The sequence below is a fragment of the Castor canadensis genome, chromosome 5 (genome assembly GCF_047511655.1).
Source record: "Castor canadensis chromosome 5, mCasCan1.hap1v2, whole genome shotgun sequence".
Classification (NCBI taxonomy): domain Eukaryota; kingdom Metazoa; phylum Chordata; class Mammalia; order Rodentia; family Castoridae; genus Castor; species Castor canadensis.
The window spans coordinates 28,258,728-28,279,218 of NC_133390.1; the positions used below are offsets into that span (position 1 = coordinate 28,258,728).

Sequence of the window (20,491 nt, forward strand, 5' to 3'; positions counted from 1 at the left end):
AGTTAGAGAATATTGGACTTTCTTGGTTGGCTCATTGTTTTAACCGTCAACTGTTTTATAATGGGGGATAACTGCTGTTTATGGAGTTGTATGCAAAATGGGTGGGGGAACAGGTGAGGGAGGAAGAAAAATATTTCCTAGATGCAATTGTGCATTCATGTATTGTATAGCAGGTGTTTCAGACTTTATGAAGTGTTTTTGAGCTGTTCCTTAGGTTGAGTTACATTGTTCTTTTATGCTATCTGAGCAGCCTTGTCAGTCCAAGATTTAATTTTGCATACAGATCTGGTAGGTTTCTTTATTTGGGACCTCTTTTCCAAGCAGCCGGATCATTTATTTCTGTATGATTTTACATATATATGTGTGTTTGTGTGTGTGTGTATATATACACACACACACACATATATATATATTAAAGTGGTCTTTTTTTCATTTTGACCTACTATGGAAGGATAAAGGGAAAACAAAAGAAGTGAAGAAAGGCACACACAGGTGTGTGCACAAACACAGTTCTGTGTTCTTTTATGTACTTAGTCAGGTGCAGTCACAGAAGAGAGACAGAGCTCAGGGAAACAAAGTTGATTAGACTCACATGTCCTAGGAGGCATGACATGCTATGCAGGGCAAATAGGAAAATACTGGCATTGGTCAGGTAGGCCAAGGGGCACAAACAGCTAGGGAAGAGCCTAGGCTATAACCTTTTATTTGGAGTTTCTACCTGAAAGGCAAGGAAGACGGGAACATTTAGGAATGGCTACTTTTAATGAACTATAGGTGGATAATAATAAGCCACAGACATATAATAATAGTGGTAGTTTTGAATAAGCTATAGGAGTATAAACTCTATATAGAGATGGGGCAATCACTAGTTTGCTTGGATGATGTGAAGGCCCAGGAATTTGCTTCCTGGTATGTGGGGGCCAGATGGAAAGGGCTTGGTCTGAATTTGTTAGTTTGACTATCAAAAGCCTGTCAGGGCTGAGCCCTTCGCAGTCTCTTACCAGTTGACTAGCCCCCAAAGCAAGCAGTTGTTAAGTCAGAAAGGTCTTTAACATGTTGAAATATCATGCTATACAGAAAGTAAAACCTGTAAACCATGTACACACAGCATACTTGTTTTGTCGGTGGGGTTTTCTGTAGTTACCTGAAGATTGAAATGTGTCTGAACCTAAACTTGCACTTATTTCTTTATTGAAGGCTGTAAGAATGAGATCATTAATATAATTCTTTTTCAGTTCAAGATTGTAGCCTATTCAAAGATACACAATAGGTTGTGATTATAAAAACTGCCTTCCACAACTTCTAATATCCAAGAAAAGGAAAATCTTGTTTTTATGTGGATGAAGTGGAACTTCAGATATTGTCATCATAATCAATGAACTTAAGAATCTAAAGCACTCAGTCTCCAGAATGGGCAGAGAAAAGTGTGAGAGAAATAAAAAGCTGTCTTTATCAGGGGATTTTCTTCAATCTGAGACCTCATTTCAAGTGGGAATGTAAATCAGAGCATTGGAAACAACACTGGAATCTTCTGATTGGTCACGTGCTCCTATCCTTGTCAAAGAGGATGAACTAGGAATTTCTTCTTACATACATTTCTTGTCTGACCTTGAATTGCTTCTTATGGAAAGAGGGGGTAAGACCATGGCTCAAATGGTAGAGTACCTGCTGAGCCAGGCCCTGAGTTCAAACCCTAGTTCTGGAAAACAAACAAAAGGAAGAAGAAAATTAAAATACCTAAAGATGTGGTCACTGAAGTTTATGTGTAGATAGTGACAGTAATTAATATTAACTGTGTCTGCGTTTATTTTAAAACTAAACGCACCCAAAATGAATTGACTTGATTTATAGATAGAAATTAAGAGATTGCATTTCTTGTTTTAAAAGGACAAAGTGAAATCATGATATTGGAGTTTGTTTAGGAAGATAGTACTTAAATATGTATTCATCCTTGTGTTCTTTGTGGAAAAGCATGAGTTGAAACTACTTGGGTCTTGTTCTTTGTAAGGAGAAAAGGTGAAGAAGTACACATTTTCTAGTATCACTGCTTCTCTTTCCCTAAGTTAGTTTTAAATTGCAAAAATTGGCTTGAGTAATATAAAAGTGCGGGGGGTGGTAATTAAATGTGGAAGATGCACCTAATTTAAGGGACAGAAGCTTCTTAAACGAATGTCCTTGTGATGTTGTATTAAATCTAAAACAAATGCTTCATGCTCCATACTTGTGCTAGTATTATAAACATTTATAAAGTACCTTAGCTCCTATTGGTTTCTTTCTTTTTTCTTCACTAAATTCAAATGCCATTAATACTTATTTTGTGTTAGAATCCCATTTCACTAAAGGCAACTGTTTATAGGGTTAATTTCTTTTGATATATTTTGAGATTTTTGAAGAATATACCTCATCCTGTCTAATTTATGGTAGTTAATTTCTGCATTATACTGTATTTCTTTTCTTTCATTAAGAATGTGGTATTACTGGTTTTGAGACATGTAAAGTATGTTTCTCCAAACAAGTTAGTTGAACATATGTGCTTGTTTAGGTCATAAAAAATGAAAATGGAAACTCAATATACTGAACATCCTATGCTTGCAATTGTTTTCCTAAAACTATGGCTTTGTGCCATGAATTTTATTTAGTGTTTAGAAATTTTCATGAAACAAGTGAAAAAATAATAGCCCTATTTTGTGTCTTGATTTTAAATGCTGCTAGGGTATAGAGTTATTCTTTGACTCCATTTAGGCAGATTAATTTTAATAAGAAAGTGATAATATGATGAATTTTTCAAATATATATTCTTATATTTATAAAATCAGTGAATGTGTATGTATGTGTGTGATGTGTTTCAAGTAAAGATGTCTGTACCTGTTGATTGCATTAAGCAGTTAATAATTCCCAATAAAGGATAGAGACGGTACTTCCATAGTGTTTTAAGTGGATCATTTCTCCTCAGCAAATTGTGAACATCCTGCTTTTTTTGTATTCTGTGACCTTGCAGTCAGTGACTTCAGCCCAGAATAGTTTCAGAGTCATGTAAATGAATGCAATTAAGGTATTGCTGATCATCTTACATAGTTCAAATGGAACCTTATTGGATGGAGAGGTTTGTTTGCTTTATGAGGAAGGTCAAAATAAGGTTAAATTTTATTACCTAAAAAGATTTGGTAATGTTTTATGTAGCTGCTGAAAAAGTAGTATCCTAATAGAAAAAAGTAATGCTCTTTTCCCCCACCCCTATCATCTGTAGACCTCAGGGAGTTTTATTTTATTTTTTTCTTTCTGACAATAATCTCTGTGTTTAAAGGAGAGGTAGTCTGTCTACTTCCTTAAGATTTTGGGTACATTTTGCTGTTAGTTATGATTCTAGGTATTTTTGACTTACACATACAAGTGAAATTTCCTGCTGCTGATGGAAGATAGCTTTGGTGTTGCTGATGTATGTACTTAGAGGATTTGTGTTAGTGTATATTTACCTTGCCAGTTGCTGCTGGTCCTCAAGACACTGGGAATTAGAGTCGCAAATTACTTGGCAGAAAGGAGAACCTGTCACATGGTCAGGCTGGCTGACTGTGGAGGTTGGGAGAGCACCAACATAGGTACTACAAGTATTTTACTGATGAAAAACTGAGAGTGTGTAAGTGTGAATGTGTAGCTATGAAGTAATTAAAAGACAAATACTGTTCATTGTAGTTGGTCTATGTAACCACTTCCTTTCCTTTTTGGTATTACTATTTAAGCATGTTACATTAATTGACCAAGGCTTTAAGATGATTCATTTATCACACATTCAGTGAGCATCAGTGACATGCTCATGGTACATATTGGGGGAATCAAAGAAAAATGAATGCTCACAGTCACAGTTAGTAAAACAATAAGCATGATATAGGGAAAACAACCTCGAGGAACAGTAGTTGAAGAGCCTGTTTGGCTAGGATGATGGGGAAACATCACACTAAGAAATTTGGTGTCTGTATATGGTTTTAAGGAGATTGAAAGGCCCTGAAGAGTCTTAGCTGTGTAAACCACATAGGTGTACAGGGGAATGTACGCAGGTAGAATTGGGGAATCTGTATCACCCCTTCTTTTAACACCAGCTAGCTTTGCTGTTCATTGGCCTATTGATCAATTTAAAGTTTCTTCAGCCACAGAATTTAAGTGTAGGCTATGTGTCTTGCTGCCCAAAATCTTTCATGCACACTTTTTTGATGAAAGTGTAAACTTTCTGATGTGTCAGTATCTTTCTGTATCAAGGATAGTTCTAATATTGAGTTTAACAGTTTTTTTGTTTTGTTTGTTCCTACTGGTTCAGAGGAAGAAATGAGTTGTTTCAAACTCTAGGATGACTATCATATAATCATAATATTCTTTCTCCCAGAATCCATAATTGAAATTCTTCTTCATCCTTGATATTAACTTCTCAGGTTATTGAGAATAGGTGACAGTCTTTACACTAATGTAAAGACAGAGAAGTACTGTACTTTTGTAAATAATTCTCTAATATATGTTGTTTCATTGATATGGTTAAGAGGTATGCTCAAGGAGAGAACATGTATGAGAATTTACCTTGTAATACATCTTTCTTGTTATGTTGTTGAGATGATTTATTTTAAAATCCCATTTTAAAACATGCTATCAATTCTTGGAGATAAGATGTATTTGGAGTAACACATATTTCTTTTAATTTTCAGGAAATGTTTGGATTGTGAGCTATTTCAGAACTCTGTTCTCAGGACCATTATTTGAACATTTGGGAGAAACACATCCAGAAGGTATTGTATTTTGTCTCATTGCCCTATTTTTTCATACATAGTCAAGTCTTTCCAATGATAGGAAAGTAATAAGACTGCTATGCTATATTGTGTTATTTATTTACTTTCAGCTATTGATAAACTAGTTTGACATTGGTCACAGAATAGGAGTATGTTTTGGTCTTAATAAGTCTGAATTCTGTGTAAGTAGGTAAAAAATCTGGTGTATATCAAACCAGTTTTATCTATTTTAATCATCTTTTTACCTATATCATAGGTACTAGCATTTAGCAGTGTAAGCCAGATATAAATACAGTGGCTGTTCTTCAAAAGTATAGAATTATTTTAAAGAATGCCTTGATTAGAAAATGAAGCACATGTAGTTCCTGTTTATTTATGACAGTTTAAGGTGTTCACTAAACCTCCAGGCAGCCTTAGTCGTCCCTATCCATGTCTTCATGTCTACACATAGATCTAATAAGCCAGGCCACTTAGCTCTGCCTCTGAGCATCCACTGGCTAACTTCCCTCTTGCATTATCAGTGTGGTTAGATTGATGGACATTTGTAATTGACCCGTTTGTAGACCCAATAATATATAATATATTAATGGAGAGAAAGATGTTAAGAAGATGTTAAATTGAGAAACTTACCTGGTTTGTGTTTTTGTCTTTTGTACTTTAGTCTATGTGGATAGCTATAATAAAATAGATTGGGTGGCTTATAAACAATAGAATTTTTCTTTTTCTCATAACTGTAGAAGTTATGAGAAGTTCAAGATTGCAGCAACAGCAATTCAGTGTCTGTTGAGGGTCTACTTCCTCTTAGATGGCCATAGTCTCACTATCACCTAATGGGAGAAGGGTACAAGAGAGCACCTGGGGTATCTTTTGTAAAGGTACTAATCCTATTTATGATGTCAGTGTCTTTTAAGACTTAATCACTTCCCAAATACCCACCTCAGTATATGGCCATATTAGGGGTTAGGTTTCAATACATGAATTTGGAGGGATGTAAACATTTAGCCTCAGCATACCCCAAAGACCCCATGTGGATTACCTGCTGATTTGGATAAAGTCATTGGTGAATAAAGTTCTGTTGGTTCAGTGTATTAGATGACTATTTAGTGCTATGACAAAATCCCTGAGAAAAACAATTTAGGAAAGATTTCTTTTTGTTTATTTTATCTATTTTTTTGCCACACTGGGGTTTGAACTCAGGGTCTTGTGTTTGCTAGGCAGTCATTCTTATCATTTGGGCCATCATACCTCCAGCCTTTTTTGCTTTAGTTGTTTTTTAGATAGGGTCTACCTAAAAAGATAGGCCCCTCTGGGCCAGGCCAGCCTAAGATCAAGAGCCTCCCACTGATGTTTCTTGATTAGCTGGAATTACTGGCAAGTACCACCATTCCAACTCATTGGTTGAAATTGAATCTTGCTAATTTTTTGCCTGGGCTGGCATTGAACCTCTTTTCTTCTGATCTCCACCTTCCGAGTAGCTGGGTGTAGCCACCACACCCAGCCAGGAGGAAAAATTACTTTTGGCTTATAGTTTTAGAAGTTTCAATCCATGCTGGCTGGCTTCATTGTTTATGAGTCTGTGGTGAGGGAGTAGACCATGGTGGCAGGAGAACAAAACTACTAACCTCACAGTGGCCAGGAAGCAGAACTGGAGAGACTGGGAGAAGGTCTAGGGACTAGATGAAACCTACTTCCTCCAACCAGATCCCTTCTCCCAATAGTCCATACAGCTAGAAACTCATCAGTGGGTTAACCCACTGAAGGGAGTGCCCTCATGATTTAATCATCTCTCAATAACGCCACCAGTGGGGACCAAGTCTTCAACAGGTGAGCCTTTTGGGAGGGGGATTTGTAATATCCAACCATAATGGCTAGGTTTCCTTCTTACTATCCAGCTTTATTCCTCTGTCTTATGTTTCCCTTTTAAAAAATGTTTGCTAGCTGTTTTGCTTGGAATAGAAATAGTTGGAGGAAGGGTTTATAAATATAATTAATAAAATAATATATTTGTTCAGGTTGTAGTAAATAGGCTGTTTGATTATATATTTATTGACTGAAAAGTCATGTTTATATCATATGAAATATTACATAAATCAGTTTTGCAATTATACTTAATTGTTTGTCAAGTAGTATTAATTTCTAGGATTGGATGAGGATACTTTTTTTATGGTATTGAACTTCTAAATTAAAACTCCATCTTTATGTTCAATATTACTCACTACTGACAAATAACATTTTCTTCCTCCTGTCAGGTATAAGAGAAAGGTAAAAGCAAATAAGAAATTTAAATAAACAAATTAGGACTGTAAATAAACCCTAAATGTTTGTTAAATTTAAATTTTACTGTATCTGTAAAATAAATTATATGTTTAGAAACTCTGGATTTTGAGGAATTTAGAGTTATTTTAAATCAAAATAAAAATTAACTATCATAGTTAAATATGAAGACAGACATTCAAATTTAGTTATAAAGAAGATTGCAAACCATTATGAATTATCCATTTATGAAAGTTTACCATATAATCACAGAATTAAGAGTGTGTTTGATTTAAGAATATGTTCAGTCAGAGTTGAGCTGGTTACTACTATTGAAGAGAAACTGCAGAGAAATTAAGTTTAGCTAAAGGATTAAGTAGATAAATTCTTGACCATATGTGGTGTTGTACTCCTCTAATCCCAATTGCTTGGGAAATGGAGATCAAAAGGATGATGGTTTGAGGTCAGTGCAGACAGAAAGTTATGGAGACTCTATCTCAACCATTGAGGTGGTTGTGGGATTATAAACCTGTAATCCCAGTTTTGCAGGAGGCAAAAATAGAAGGATCATGGTCTAGGCTAGCCTGGCCAAAAATGTGAGACTTTATCTGAAAAATAATTGAAGCAAACAGGGCTGAAGCCCAGAGTTCAATCCCCAGTAGACAAATATACTCTTGTGAATTTAGAATAGGAATTGGTTTTAAGGAAGTCCTTTGAAAGTACAGTGTAAATCTATATGGCCTTTACTGAAACACAACTTCAAATAATCAAATAGACATTCTTACTTCTGAGCTCCATGGTTCTTTTATGTAAGTGTATAGTAGTTCCAGTTACCATTTTATTTAAGTGTGCCCCTAAGTTTCTGTTAAGGATGGAAAGCATCCTTACAGCATTTGTTGACTGGGCACCTGCCTAGCAAGTGTGAGATCTGAGTTCAAATACCAGTATTGCCAAAATATGTAAAATAAAATTATAGCATTTGTTGGAAAGTCACATATGATTAAAATTTACTCTTGTGACCACAAAATGCTATCTTCTTAGCTTTAAAGCCACTTTGTAGAGTAAACTCTCTTCATTTTGGTTACATTAAAGTGAAATGAGGATTATTATGCTGATAATTTATACCAGAATTGTGTGAAACAAATACTCATAAGTGATACATTCAAGACCCTCAGTGGATTCTTAATAATACTGATATCTTATATACTGTGTTTTTTCATAAACATATATAGATTTAATGCCTTATCTGTCTTAATTAAGCTCTTACCATGTATTGTAGTCATAACTTTTACAGTTTGAGATGCTATAGCAAACCTTACACAAATTCATTTTTCCTTCTTTATGATTTCATGCATAGACTTATTCTTGCTGTCCATATGTTCATATGACTTTTTCTTTTATTAAGTAGAGGAGTTTTATGTTTTCACTTAAAGGGAGCATTTTATGGTTTCTTTAGCATATCCAAATGGCCAGCATCACTTTTCTTGCACTTTGGACAATTACTAAATAAAAGAAGTGTTACTGAACACAAGTATCGTGATTTGGCTACAGTGAGTGGGACAGGGGGTGGTTCACCTCATGAAGATGTAGTGAGATTTCATCATGCTACTCATAGTGACATGCAACTTAAAACTTAGGAGTTGTTTATTTCTGGAATTTTCTATTTAATATTTGTGGGCCATAATTGACTTCAGAAAGCTGAATACATGGGAAGAGAAACTTTGGATGATGGGTGACTACTGAGTTGTCCCTTGTTATCCATGAAGAATTGGTTTTAGAGCTTCCCATGTAAGTCTACAAGCTGCCTAAGTCCCTTACATGTAAGTTGCATAGTAAGTGCTTGGAAGCTATGTACAGCACATTCTCCCGTATGTTTTAAGTCATCTCTGTGATACTTACAGTACCTAATACAATGTAAATGTTGTATGAATAGTTGTTACAGTGTATTGTTGGGAGAATAATGACACAGGAGAAAAAGTCTATATACATTTGAGTCATACATATCTTTCTTCCAGGTATTTTTGGTTCACCACAGTTGGTTAAGTCTCTGGATGCAGAGCCCACAGATACGAAGGGCCGATCGTACTCCTCTTTTACCTCCTATGTAGATCTTGAGAGCATCCACCATCACAGCCACAGTTTAGTTTTCTGGAGAATGCTGGCCTTAAAATCCGAAGACTTATATTTGCGCCCTGACTCTTCATGGAGACTCTTAGCGAGTCATTTAACCCATGCTTCAGTTTCCTGATGTGTAATGTAAGGATACAATGTACATCGTTGGATCATTATGTCAAATAAATAAGAAAATACAGAAAGTGTACCATTACAGAAAGATACCATGTTATTGACAGTATTGCTAATTTGAGTATGTTTTTAAAGAAGTAAATTTCTTTTTGGATAATCACTGTTTTACTTAACATCACATCCTTCTAAATGTGATGTTAACCTTTTCTTCTGCACATTTTCAATTTTTCTCTCTTTGTCTCTACTTTTTAAGAGTTGCCAGAAACCCTTCTCCAGGCATTTTAATTCCTTTCAAGACTGGATCAATTAAGATCTGCCACCTACTGACCCAGTTTCCCACTTCCTCCTACTCTTCCCCTCCCCCTACCCACTTGCTTCTTAAGTTTGTTGGGTGATTAAACCGGCCTTCATTTCATTTTTGCAAAGATTTAGATCAGTTCAGGTTTAAGAATGGCAGTTTTGAGTTTGTTTGTACTATAAAGTAAGGTGGTGTGCCAGCGTCAGTAATAATATTTACTTATTTTTCCCCCAGGGAAAAAAGTTTTCAGGGAAAACAATTAGTAAAATCCCACATAGACTTGCTTTTCCTCTCAATGTGTGACAGTTACAGGTTTTAAAAAGTGATTTCTTCCCACATATCCAAATATAAAAAATTTTTTTTCAGTATAAAGTATGAATTTGGAAGTGACTCACCACAGATGGAACTACTTCAAAATGCATGCCCTTTAACTACTGTTTGAATTTTTATAGGTTTATAGTTTTGCTGACTACAAGAAAATAAAAGGCCCAGTGCCAGTCTTACTGAGTCAAGATTTATTTTTAAAGTATCAATATTTCCTCAGCTTTTCGATACTTAAAAAGTCCCGAAGATTTTCCTGCAAAAAGTTTTGACAAGGTTTATTCCAGTAAGGAAAATCCAGAGTGTTTATGCCCTGATAGTAACTAAGAAGCAATGTATTTTGTCTGTTTGCCAGCAGACATTGCCAGAGGCTAACCCAACATAAAAATATATTTTTATTCAAAGTCTAGTGGGGTCTACAAAGACTTGTGATTATATTTGTGTCTGTAGCATAGCTCTAGGCACATAATGTTTGACCAATGATTTATAAATAGACTGTCAGTCTTATGAAATGATCAGGACGTAGCTGACCAAGACTTTATAGGTTAATATTTGTGAAATACAGTTACAGAGAAACTGGCCTGCATTTGAATATGAGATGTACTTCTTATCTGCAAGCCTCTCAACTTGGTTGAGCCTCATCTGTAAATTGGATAAAATCTACTTTATTGATAACAATTAAGAGAGTATTTGACTTAGCACTGTTGGAAATAGCTGGTATTTACTTGCACCTATTTGTGACAGCTAAGCATAATAACTGGGAATAACCCACTAGATAGTTGCATACAAACTTGCATTCCCTAGTGAGTAGAGTATAGAAGTGGTTTCTTCCCACATACACAAGCGTAAAAAAAGTATATTTCAGACTGCTTGAAGTAATTAGGATACCACATTTGAGTCAAAGCAGTGTTTACCAATAGATAGATTTAGGTTGACAAGGACTAAGACACTGTTGTAATGATTTTGAACAGAACCAAACAGTCTAAGTATAAACCTGAACTCTGCCATTTTCTTATTGATAGTTGACTTCAAGCAAATCACCTTACCTCTCTAATACTCAATGTGAGGAAAGCGTCATAGGGCTCTTTTGAAAAGTCTAATGCACAATGCTGTTCCCTGGCACATAGTGCACAGTGTTAACTATTTTTATTTTTCCTTTTTGACATGGGCTTCGTTACTTATGGGGAGTATAGTTCTGGTTTTTGGTTTTTTTTTTTGTGCTTCTGGGGTTTGAATTCAGGGCCTCACGCTTGCTAGGCAGATGCTCTACCACTTGAGCTACTTCCCAATCCTTTCTGGTTTAGTTATTTTTCAGGTATGGTCTTTTTCCTGGAGATAGCCTCAGTTGGAGATCCTCCTACCTAGGCCTCCCACATAACTGGAACCACAGGCATACACCGTGATGCCTGACTTATTGATTGAGATGACATCTCACTACCTTTTTTGCCCAGGCTAGCCCTTGGACCACAGTTGTCCCTATCTTGGCCTCCTGAGTAGCTGGAATTATGCATGAGCCACCATGCTCAGACTAGTTCTGAAATTTTTTTGATGTAATGATTAATGTTAGAGTTTGGGGATTAAATATTTATTTTCATTTTTAAATAGCACTTATCCATTTGACTTACATAAAGTACTTTGGAGTGATAATTTTAATTTTCAGCTTTCCCTATGACTCAATATTTAAAGCACCACTCCTGAATTTCTAGTATTCCAATTATTCTAATTTATATTTTATAAGAGCAAATTTTTACATCACATCCATTTTTTGGTCATTTGGTAGCTTTAGACTTTTAATCCTGTTGGTCCTTCTGCTTGTTGTTCTGTATATTTAATGCCTAGAGAAGGAGCAAAGGAGAGATTATACCTAAGATTCATACAGAGTCAGCCTGAAGGTGCTAAGGCATCCTCTCTGGACTCACCAGTCCTCAGTTACATTTGATTTAATGACTGTTTTGAAGCTGTGTCAACAGAGTAGTTCTTACTTTTGTTTTATTATTAGAGAATAAGATGGGAAAATTTTAAAGGAGATGTCTCTTTTTCTCTGACCTTAAATATTTTTGAGCCATAATTCATCCAAATAATTTTTCAAAAGTGAGAGTTAGTAAAAGTCTTGATAACTGGTTACCATAATTACAGATGTTAAGTATAGAATTAAAGTTTCTCCCAAAGTAAATTTTTGAAAAACAAACAAACAAACTTCTATTTGGGTCCCAGTATGTCTAAAGTAAGTCACTTGATAGTATAGGATCTTTTATGATGAGTCATAGTGACATGTTAGGTTGTTGTGCTGAGAACTTGAAGAGTTCTAGGTTTAAATAAAGTTTTGACTTTGTTATTGAATAAAAGTTTAGTTTTGCATCAAAAACCAAAACTCTTTGATTCCAACCATCATTCACCCACTCCTCCTGCACCCCACCTCCAATCTAGGATTACTTGTAGGATGAAGGAGAATATCTTAAATGAATGTAGTGTGCACTAAGTGCCTTCTAGAGTGAGTATGCATGCAAAGGGAACGTAATTGTCTATTTTGCTTTAGTTTAATTTATCATCTCCTGAGAGAAGGTCTTGGGACCTTCCCTTCTCTCTCATTGCCATCCAGTTTTCTCTTCCTCCTTTCTTTTCTTCTTTCCTTTGAGTGAGCATAATTGGGCATATAGTAATTTGGAGCATGGTTCTGTCAGATAATACAGTTAGAATGCCTTTGTTTTGGTCATATGTTTATTTTCAGTTTTTAATTAATAGCAGCCATATGTCGTGTGGATTTTTGTATCATTCTCACGAGATTATGACTTCCATTGACAAGCCCCCAGCCCTTTAATTTTTAGTTTTAATTTTGAGGTAGGTTCTCCCTAACTTGACCCTGCTGCCTGGAACCTGATATCCTCCTGTGTTCACCTCCTGATTACTTGGAGTTACAGTGTGTGCCACCATGCCTGGACACTGCTTATTTTATTTTTAATATGTGTATATAGAGGTATTTAGACACCCTCTCACAAACATATATGATGTACTTATATTCCTATATGTATTAAAGCAGATATTACAAAGCATTACTGAAGTCAACATTCTTTTATATGTGGCCTCATGCAACTCTAGGATATATATCCAACAGTAGAAGTGTAGAGAATATTCAGCTATATAAGATAATCCTAAATTGTTTTCCAAAGTCATTGGACCAATTTACATTCCACTGGTAATATATCAGAAGTTCCCATATAGTCACATAATTGCCAGATCTTGTAATTGTCAAACTTCTTAACTTTTCTCAATTTAGTGGGTACAAATGGCATCTTTTTGTGATTATAATTTGCTTTTCTGTTATTGCTAATGAGGTTGAACATCTTTTCATGTGATTATTTACCACTGATGTAATCTTTTGTGAAATGTTGTCATGTCTTTTCTCCATTGTGTCCTTAAAACTATTCAATCAATACTGTATATATAAATGGAAGACTTACATTTTATATTTTTTAAATTTAAAAATATTTTAAAATACATAATTCTGAATGTATAGTACAGAATTAGAACTTGGGCTTTAAGTTCCCATACCAAACCATTTCTTGCATTCTACCATGGACACTTAACCCATCCTCTTTGAGCTTTTATATTTCTTGTTAAGGTTACTTTCTCTATATCTTATCCATTTTTAAGTAAAATGTTTAAGATACGTACACACACAAACATATACAAGATACTGTTTCTCGCCTGTGTGTTTTGTAGTGTTGTAGTTTACCTTTTCATTACCTTTTATTGTATTTGTTGATGAATGGAAATGTTTAATGTTAATTCAGTTGATTTTATTAATCTTATGGTTTGTAGTTAAATATGTCCTAAGAAAATTTTCTCTACACAAAGTCCATATTCTTTTACATTTTAGTTTTAAAAGATGAACAGATTCTTTCCTTTTTAAAACTTTAATCCCCTTGAATTTTTTTTTTTAAAATATTAGACAGTAGGGATCCAATTTCTTTTTCCTTCTCAAATGTTGCAGCATTATCAAATGACTTTTTTTTCCTTAGGTGGTATGCACTATCCTTTCTGTCAGATATTTTCCATATATGTGATATTTTGCTTCTTCTTTGGCAATTTGTCTGTCTCTTTTCCAGGAGCACATGAACTTAACATTCAGTGCTTTACAAGAAGTCTTGGCATTTGGCAAGGCAAACCCTACTGTCTTGTTTTTGGTTGGGTCCCTATATAATGGTCTTTCACTGGTCCATGTAAGTTTAAGAATCAACTTACAAAACTTTTTGAATTTTGATTGACATTGCACTAAATGTGTTGGTTCAACTTGGGACGAATTGTCATTTTACCTTATTAAGTCTATTATGAACATGATGTCATTCCATTTGTTTAGCATGTTTAGGTTCCATTGGAAATGTTTTCAGTACATTTTCTCCATATAGAACATGTGATGTTTATAAGTTACTGTTATTCCTTATGTGTGTTTTGTTGTTGTTTTTGCAGTTACTAGGTGTTGAACTCAGGACCTCTGCTTGCTAGGCAAGTGTTCTATCACTTGAGCAACTTTGCCAACCCCTAAAGTTTTAAAATTCTACTTTCTGTTTGCTAATGGTTTATGAAAATCTAGTTACTTTTAAAAACATTTTATGTAGCCAGAGTTAATTTTAGGCCTACAAACTGAGATAAATGTGAAACAAGCTCAAAAGCCAATCAGTAAAATTAGAGTTCCAGGTTTTTATGCTGAAATTAACTTTGATGTTTTAATAAATACCAGGTGAATAATCATCTTTTGCAGCATTATTGAGGTACAATTCATACACCAAAAGTGTTGCCTATGTGAAGTGTTCAATTCATTGATTTTGGTTTTTATGTTTACATGGGTGTGTAACTAACACCAATTAATTTAAGTTTCTTGACCCTAAAAAGGAACCATATACCCTTTAGCATTCATACCGCAGTCCCATCTTTCTCTATTCCCAGCCACTAATCTTTGTATCTCTATTAATTTGTCTATTCCAGATATTTCAAATAAATTGAATCATTCAAAGCATGGTTTTTGGTGACTGGTTTCTTTCACTTAGCATTATAAAGTTAATCTGTGTTGTAGCAAGTTTCAGTGGTTAAATAGTATTCTATTGTATGGATTAATCATGTTTTGTTTACTCAACAGTTAATGGACACAAGTTGTTATATGATCATATTGTAACTGTTCTTTTCTTAAAGAATTACTTAACTATTCTCCATAGCAGTACACCATATTTTACATTTTTATTAGTAGTGTATGAAAGAGGTAGACAGTTACTTTTACAGCAATTTAATTCTTTAAATTCTGTATGAAGCATATCTGTCTCTTTCTTTCTGTATGGTACTAGGGATTGAACTTGGCGTATGCTTGTTAGTTGTTAGTGCTCTATCACTTGAACCATGCGCCCCAGTTCTTTTGTTTTTTGGGTTTTTGTTTGTTTGTGCAAGATACAGCCTTGCTCTTACGTTCAGGCTGGATTGGGACTGTGATCCTCCTAACTCCACCTCCCTAGGAGCTAGGATTATACGTATGCACCACCTGGTACATCTGGCTAAAGTACATCCTTTAGGATCTTTTTTACAACTGGGGTATAATTTAAATGTCATGAAATTCACCCATTGTAGTTGTTCTGCTTGATTCTTTTGAGTCAGTTAGACAGCCATTACCACAGTCCAGTTTTAGAACATTTTGATCCCCACAGTTCCTAAATGCTCATTTACAATGTCTGCCCCCTTGTTCTGTCCCAGGAGGTTATCTGTTTTCTCTATAATTTAGCTTTTCAAGATATTTCATATGTAAATGGAATCATGCACTGTAGATATCCTTTGTGTCTAGCTTCTTTCACTAAGCATTAAGTTTCTGAGATTCATCCTTGTTCCATGAATCACTAGTTCATTCCATTTGCTTTTTTTTTTTGTTTTTGGTTACCACTTTTAGGCTTATCCCTTTACCACTTTATTTTGTTTACAAGTTGGCTATCATAATTGATACTGATATCATTATTTGCATACAAGTTTTGGACATATCTTTGCATTGTAGCCTTTGCATTAGCTATTATTTCTACTGGAAATTCTCCTCACTTGATTTTGTTTTGACTAGGGCTTCAGGTTATTTACATATCGTAGTTGTTATTTCCTCAGAGACACCATTCCTCACCACTTCATAAATATAAAGTGGCCTCCTTTCTACCTTGCTGTATTTGAATGTATCAGCTATTCTGTTTATCTTGTTTCCTTCTTTTTGACTGTCATGGAGCCTGTGGTTATCTGTTCATGCAGTAATTCTGCCACTAGCCTGCCTAGTCTTCTAATTTGTTTAACAGTTTGTTCACTTCAAATGAATAGTGTCTTGCTTTTTTTTTTAAAGCATTATATTCTGATATTACCGTGTCATTTCATAGTCTTAGAAAACATATTCTAATGATTGCATAATATTCCACTATATCATTATGATAAAGTGGTTTAAACATTTTCTTTTCATAGGCGTGCTTCTTGTCATGATTCATTGATTTGTATATGAGAATAATTTACCCATTTATAAATAGAAGTAAACTTGTATATATTAATCTGTGAAAGTACCTTTTCTGTATTATCTTTTTGTTCTATATTATCTTTTGTTAAATGTTATTTAAATATTTTTAAAATTTATCTTTTGTAAAGCCATACTTGTAACTCAAAAGGGATGTAATAATGCTTCAATAGAGACCACCCATTAAAATAAATAATTATAGAATATGGCAAAATACTGACAGATTTGGGGATTGAAATATTTTTATCTCCTTTATGTGAAAACGTGCACTCATGAAGTTCATCTACTAATATCAAGTATTTTTTTGTTTTTGCAATACATGAATTCAGACCATTGTAGATGAATAGCAGTAGAAAAAAGTCAGTATATATGTTCCAGATAACTGCTGATGCTCCTTTTTTTTTTTTTTCTTCCAAGTAAAATGTTACCACAATTTGAATTCTTCAGCCTCTTAAGTACTTTGTGATTGGGGTAACTTAAACTCAGTTTTCTCATCTATAAGATGGGGATAATAAAAGTCACCTTGTTGGGCTCTTTTCAAGGTCATATATGTGAAAAGCTTGGCATTGTGTTTCACATGTAGCATCCACTCTACAGGACAGCTGTCAATACCTATGAACTCTCTCTGAGTCCTGGGATATTGGTTAAGAGTAGTAGCTGTAATGGTTTCTTAGGCTTCAAAGCATTGTCCTTAGACACTGAACAGCTCCTTAAAATGCTACTCTGAAGATACCTACTTTTTACTCTTGTTCAGAGTAGGAAGTTTTCTTTATAGAGTATGCCTATTTGGGGACTGTTTTTTTCTGGATACCCATACTAAGAATGGCTTAGCTAGAGAGGAAGTATTTTAAAGTCCCATCAAGTTAAATCTTTTGACATCAATTTGTAGGTCACTGTTCACAGCCTTCTTAAATATAGTTATGATTATCTTCTTATTCTAACTTTAAAATAGAAAGTAATGTTTTTCAAGAAGGAAAGAAATGTAACTGAAAATTGAACAATTAAAGTCTACTAGAATTTCAGTGACTTGATAGATAATGTTGACAGGATGCAATTTAAACTTGCTTTGGTTATAGCTTAGAGTTTGGAAATTTAGAAAATTCTGGAGGTCTATGACACATTCTCATATGTGTTATTGCAAATGTGGTTATTTTTAAGTTTATGTGTGAAAACTTACTTCTAGATGTAATTAATCAAGAAACGTGATTGTTTCCTACTGCTTTGAAAACTCCTATCAGAATTTGCAGTCAAGGCCTGATTTGAATCCAAGATCTATAATTTGGGGCCTTGCTCAGTATCTATTTTCCCTCTAAAATCTTTAGGCATTTCACTGAGATGGGAAGATCATGCCCATGAAAGTGCTTTGTAACTGGTAAAACATGTAACTTAATGATTGCTTCCATTTTTCTGGTCAGACCTGCCTTTTTATTTAGTAAGTCTCTGGTAGAGGTGGCGTGATAGCCCAGAACTACCTCTGTAATGTGTACTACCTTTTAGAATTATTTACTTTATACTTGTACTAGGGAGTAGGAAGTTTTAGATTGTTGCTATTTTCATCCATTAATTTGTTTTCTTTGTTAGAAAAGCAGTACATGTTTATTCATTAGAATAAATCTGCAGAAAGAAAAAATAATTGCTTTTAAATACAGAAATAATTATTCCATTTACTTTTGTACACTTTTAATATAAACATTCAATTATGCCGAACACAGGATTGTTTCCTTTTTTAAAATAATGTAATTTTCTTGTGTAGTATTTTAGAGGCCACATTATATCCAATGTTGGAACATCTCAAAATTTATTTACTGTTTTCAGTTCTTTTGACATTTAGTAGCTATTTCTAATATTTTTAATGTATGTAATGAACATCCTTATGGCTAAGTAGTTGTGCATACCCTCTATGGTTTTTTTCTTCTTAATTAATATAAAATCTAGGCTTGTTGCATCAAGGGACATAAAATACTTTAATATTTTACAGCTTTACTGAGGTATAATTATATTAAACTGCACATATTTGTGGTAGATAATTTGATAAATTTTGGTATATGTGCACACCTATGAAGCCATCACTATAATATTAAGATAACACCCATTTGCATTCCTTCCCATCTATGTCCTCCTTCCCCAGGTCACCTTTTATACTAGGTTAATTTGCATCATCTAGAATTATATTCAAATGGTATCACACAGTGTTCCCCCCACCTCTGCGTTTCTTGTGCTCCGGATAACTATTTTGATGTTCATCCATGGTTTTCATTGTTACTATTATCATTGTATCGATAGTATATTGTTGCAGAGTAACCTGTTAAAGGACATTTAAGTTGTTTGCAGTTTTTGGCTATTAAAAGTAAATCTGCTTTGCACATTGCTCTATAAGTCTTTGTATAGATGTAAGTCAATTGATGTTTATTGGGTTGGAAAAGTTACATTATTAATATTTTAAAACTAAAACAACTTTATTATGGGAGAAACTAGAACTATTTTCCATTCCTTTTTTTTTTGAACTATGTCTATAGGAGTATTAGAATTTCTGTATGAATCATAATTGAATTAATTTGGCAAAATATTCAGAAATTCCAAGTCAGCATAGGTTAATAAGCACATTTTAGCAACTATAAACCTTTTTCATGTTTACTTTGTTGGAACTTTTATCAATTAAGTAAATGTATTATTTGGAAAGCAAGAATCTTTTGCTTTCCTTTAATGTACTGACATTCGTAAACAATTTATGCTTCCTTGTCAAATGACTCCTTCTGCATTGAACTTGAAGAAGAAAAGGTACTAAGTTTATACTTGAATCTGGTTAGGAATTGTTACTAAACCATCTTTTCCCCCTTGTTACCCTGCATAGCTGACTGTAGGAGGACAGAAGAATCTGAAGACTCCAGATGATATCTCAACTCCTTTTCAACAGCCTTCTCAATTTCCTTTCTCAGAAAGCAGAGGCTCAAACCTTGGAGTCAGACGGTGAGAATATTTTTCTTGAGTTCTTTGGACTTACTCATTGTGGCTTTGATGTGTTTCAGACAATTCATTCTTAGTTGTAAATTATTTTATAATCACCAAATGTGTATTTTGTACTTTACCTGTGTGGATTTTTTTTCATTAGGTAATATGGTTAAAAAGAAAAATAAAGTCATATCTCACCTTTAAGGAATTGCAACTAAAGAATAAATGTAAATAAATCCATCCATCAAACAGTAACAGAGGTTAAGTGCCATGGGTAAAGCACAAAAATATTCTTGAGAACATAATGGGTAGATTACTTCTAGAGAAAGGGCCTGGGAAGCTTGAAAGAAGAAATAGCATTTGTGTTGATGTTACTTAATTTGTTTTTAACCAAAACCCACAGAAAATGGAAAGTTAATATAAAACCTGAAATAGCACCCTGATTTCAGATAAAAAGTTAATTATTATTTTAAGGAAAAATTGAAATGTGTTTTATTATTGTGGGTATAGGTCAATGATTACTTTTGGAATTATGTAAAATGTCTGCCTCTTACAAAGTATTTCTGAGAAATGATAAATTGACTGTATTAAATTAACATAGGAAGGTAGGCAGTGAACAAAATTGATGAGTGAGTAGTTTGAATTCTGGTTGGATTAACACTCCTGTTTTCTAGTGTAGCTACAACCTAAATGAATTTGTCATGTGTTAAGCTTTTGAACCTTATGCTATTTATTCCTGGACGGAAGCAATCCATGTAAACTGGGAAAAGCCATGTTGATTGATTACTGTTCTCGTAATTACTTGTGAAGAGTTCATTTTCAGCTAGCAAACTGAAAACTCTAGTCAGAAGAGAGATAGCAGATACAGCATTCTGAAATTTGTAATGCTTTAATTGACCATGTTGTTTTTGAGGTGAGCGAAGCTTGCTGTCTACCAAGAGGAATAAAATGGTTGTCCAGTGATAATAGTCCCTTTTCTTCACTGTTCTCATATTCAGAAAACCTAGTGATGAAATTATTTCAATCACTCTCCTTAATGTTTATCTTTTCTTATAATTCCACCAAGAAAATCTATAAAGCATTTTTTAAAAGGACTGAATAAAATTACTCGTGATTATTTTGTTGCAAGTTAGATTTTTC

General features: G+C 34.1%; 1 protein-coding gene across 4 annotated transcripts in view; it reads left to right on the forward strand.

Annotated features, from left to right (window-relative positions):
- Nucleotides 1-20,491, forward strand: part of Nrip1 (nuclear receptor interacting protein 1) — a 102,006-nt gene that overhangs the window by 12,280 nt on the left and 69,235 nt on the right. For 2 of the 4 annotated variants that reach the window (XM_074072882.1, XM_020186773.2), the window contains exons 1-2: nt 9,038-9,278; nt 19,254-19,369. The gene's annotated coding sequence lies outside the window, so the exon portion shown is untranslated. Of the gene's footprint in view, nt 1-4,688; nt 4,770-9,037; nt 9,279-19,253; nt 19,370-20,491 lie in introns of those variants that run through there. The other 2 variants (XR_012447903.1, XM_020186772.2) reach the window with 2 other exon arrangements.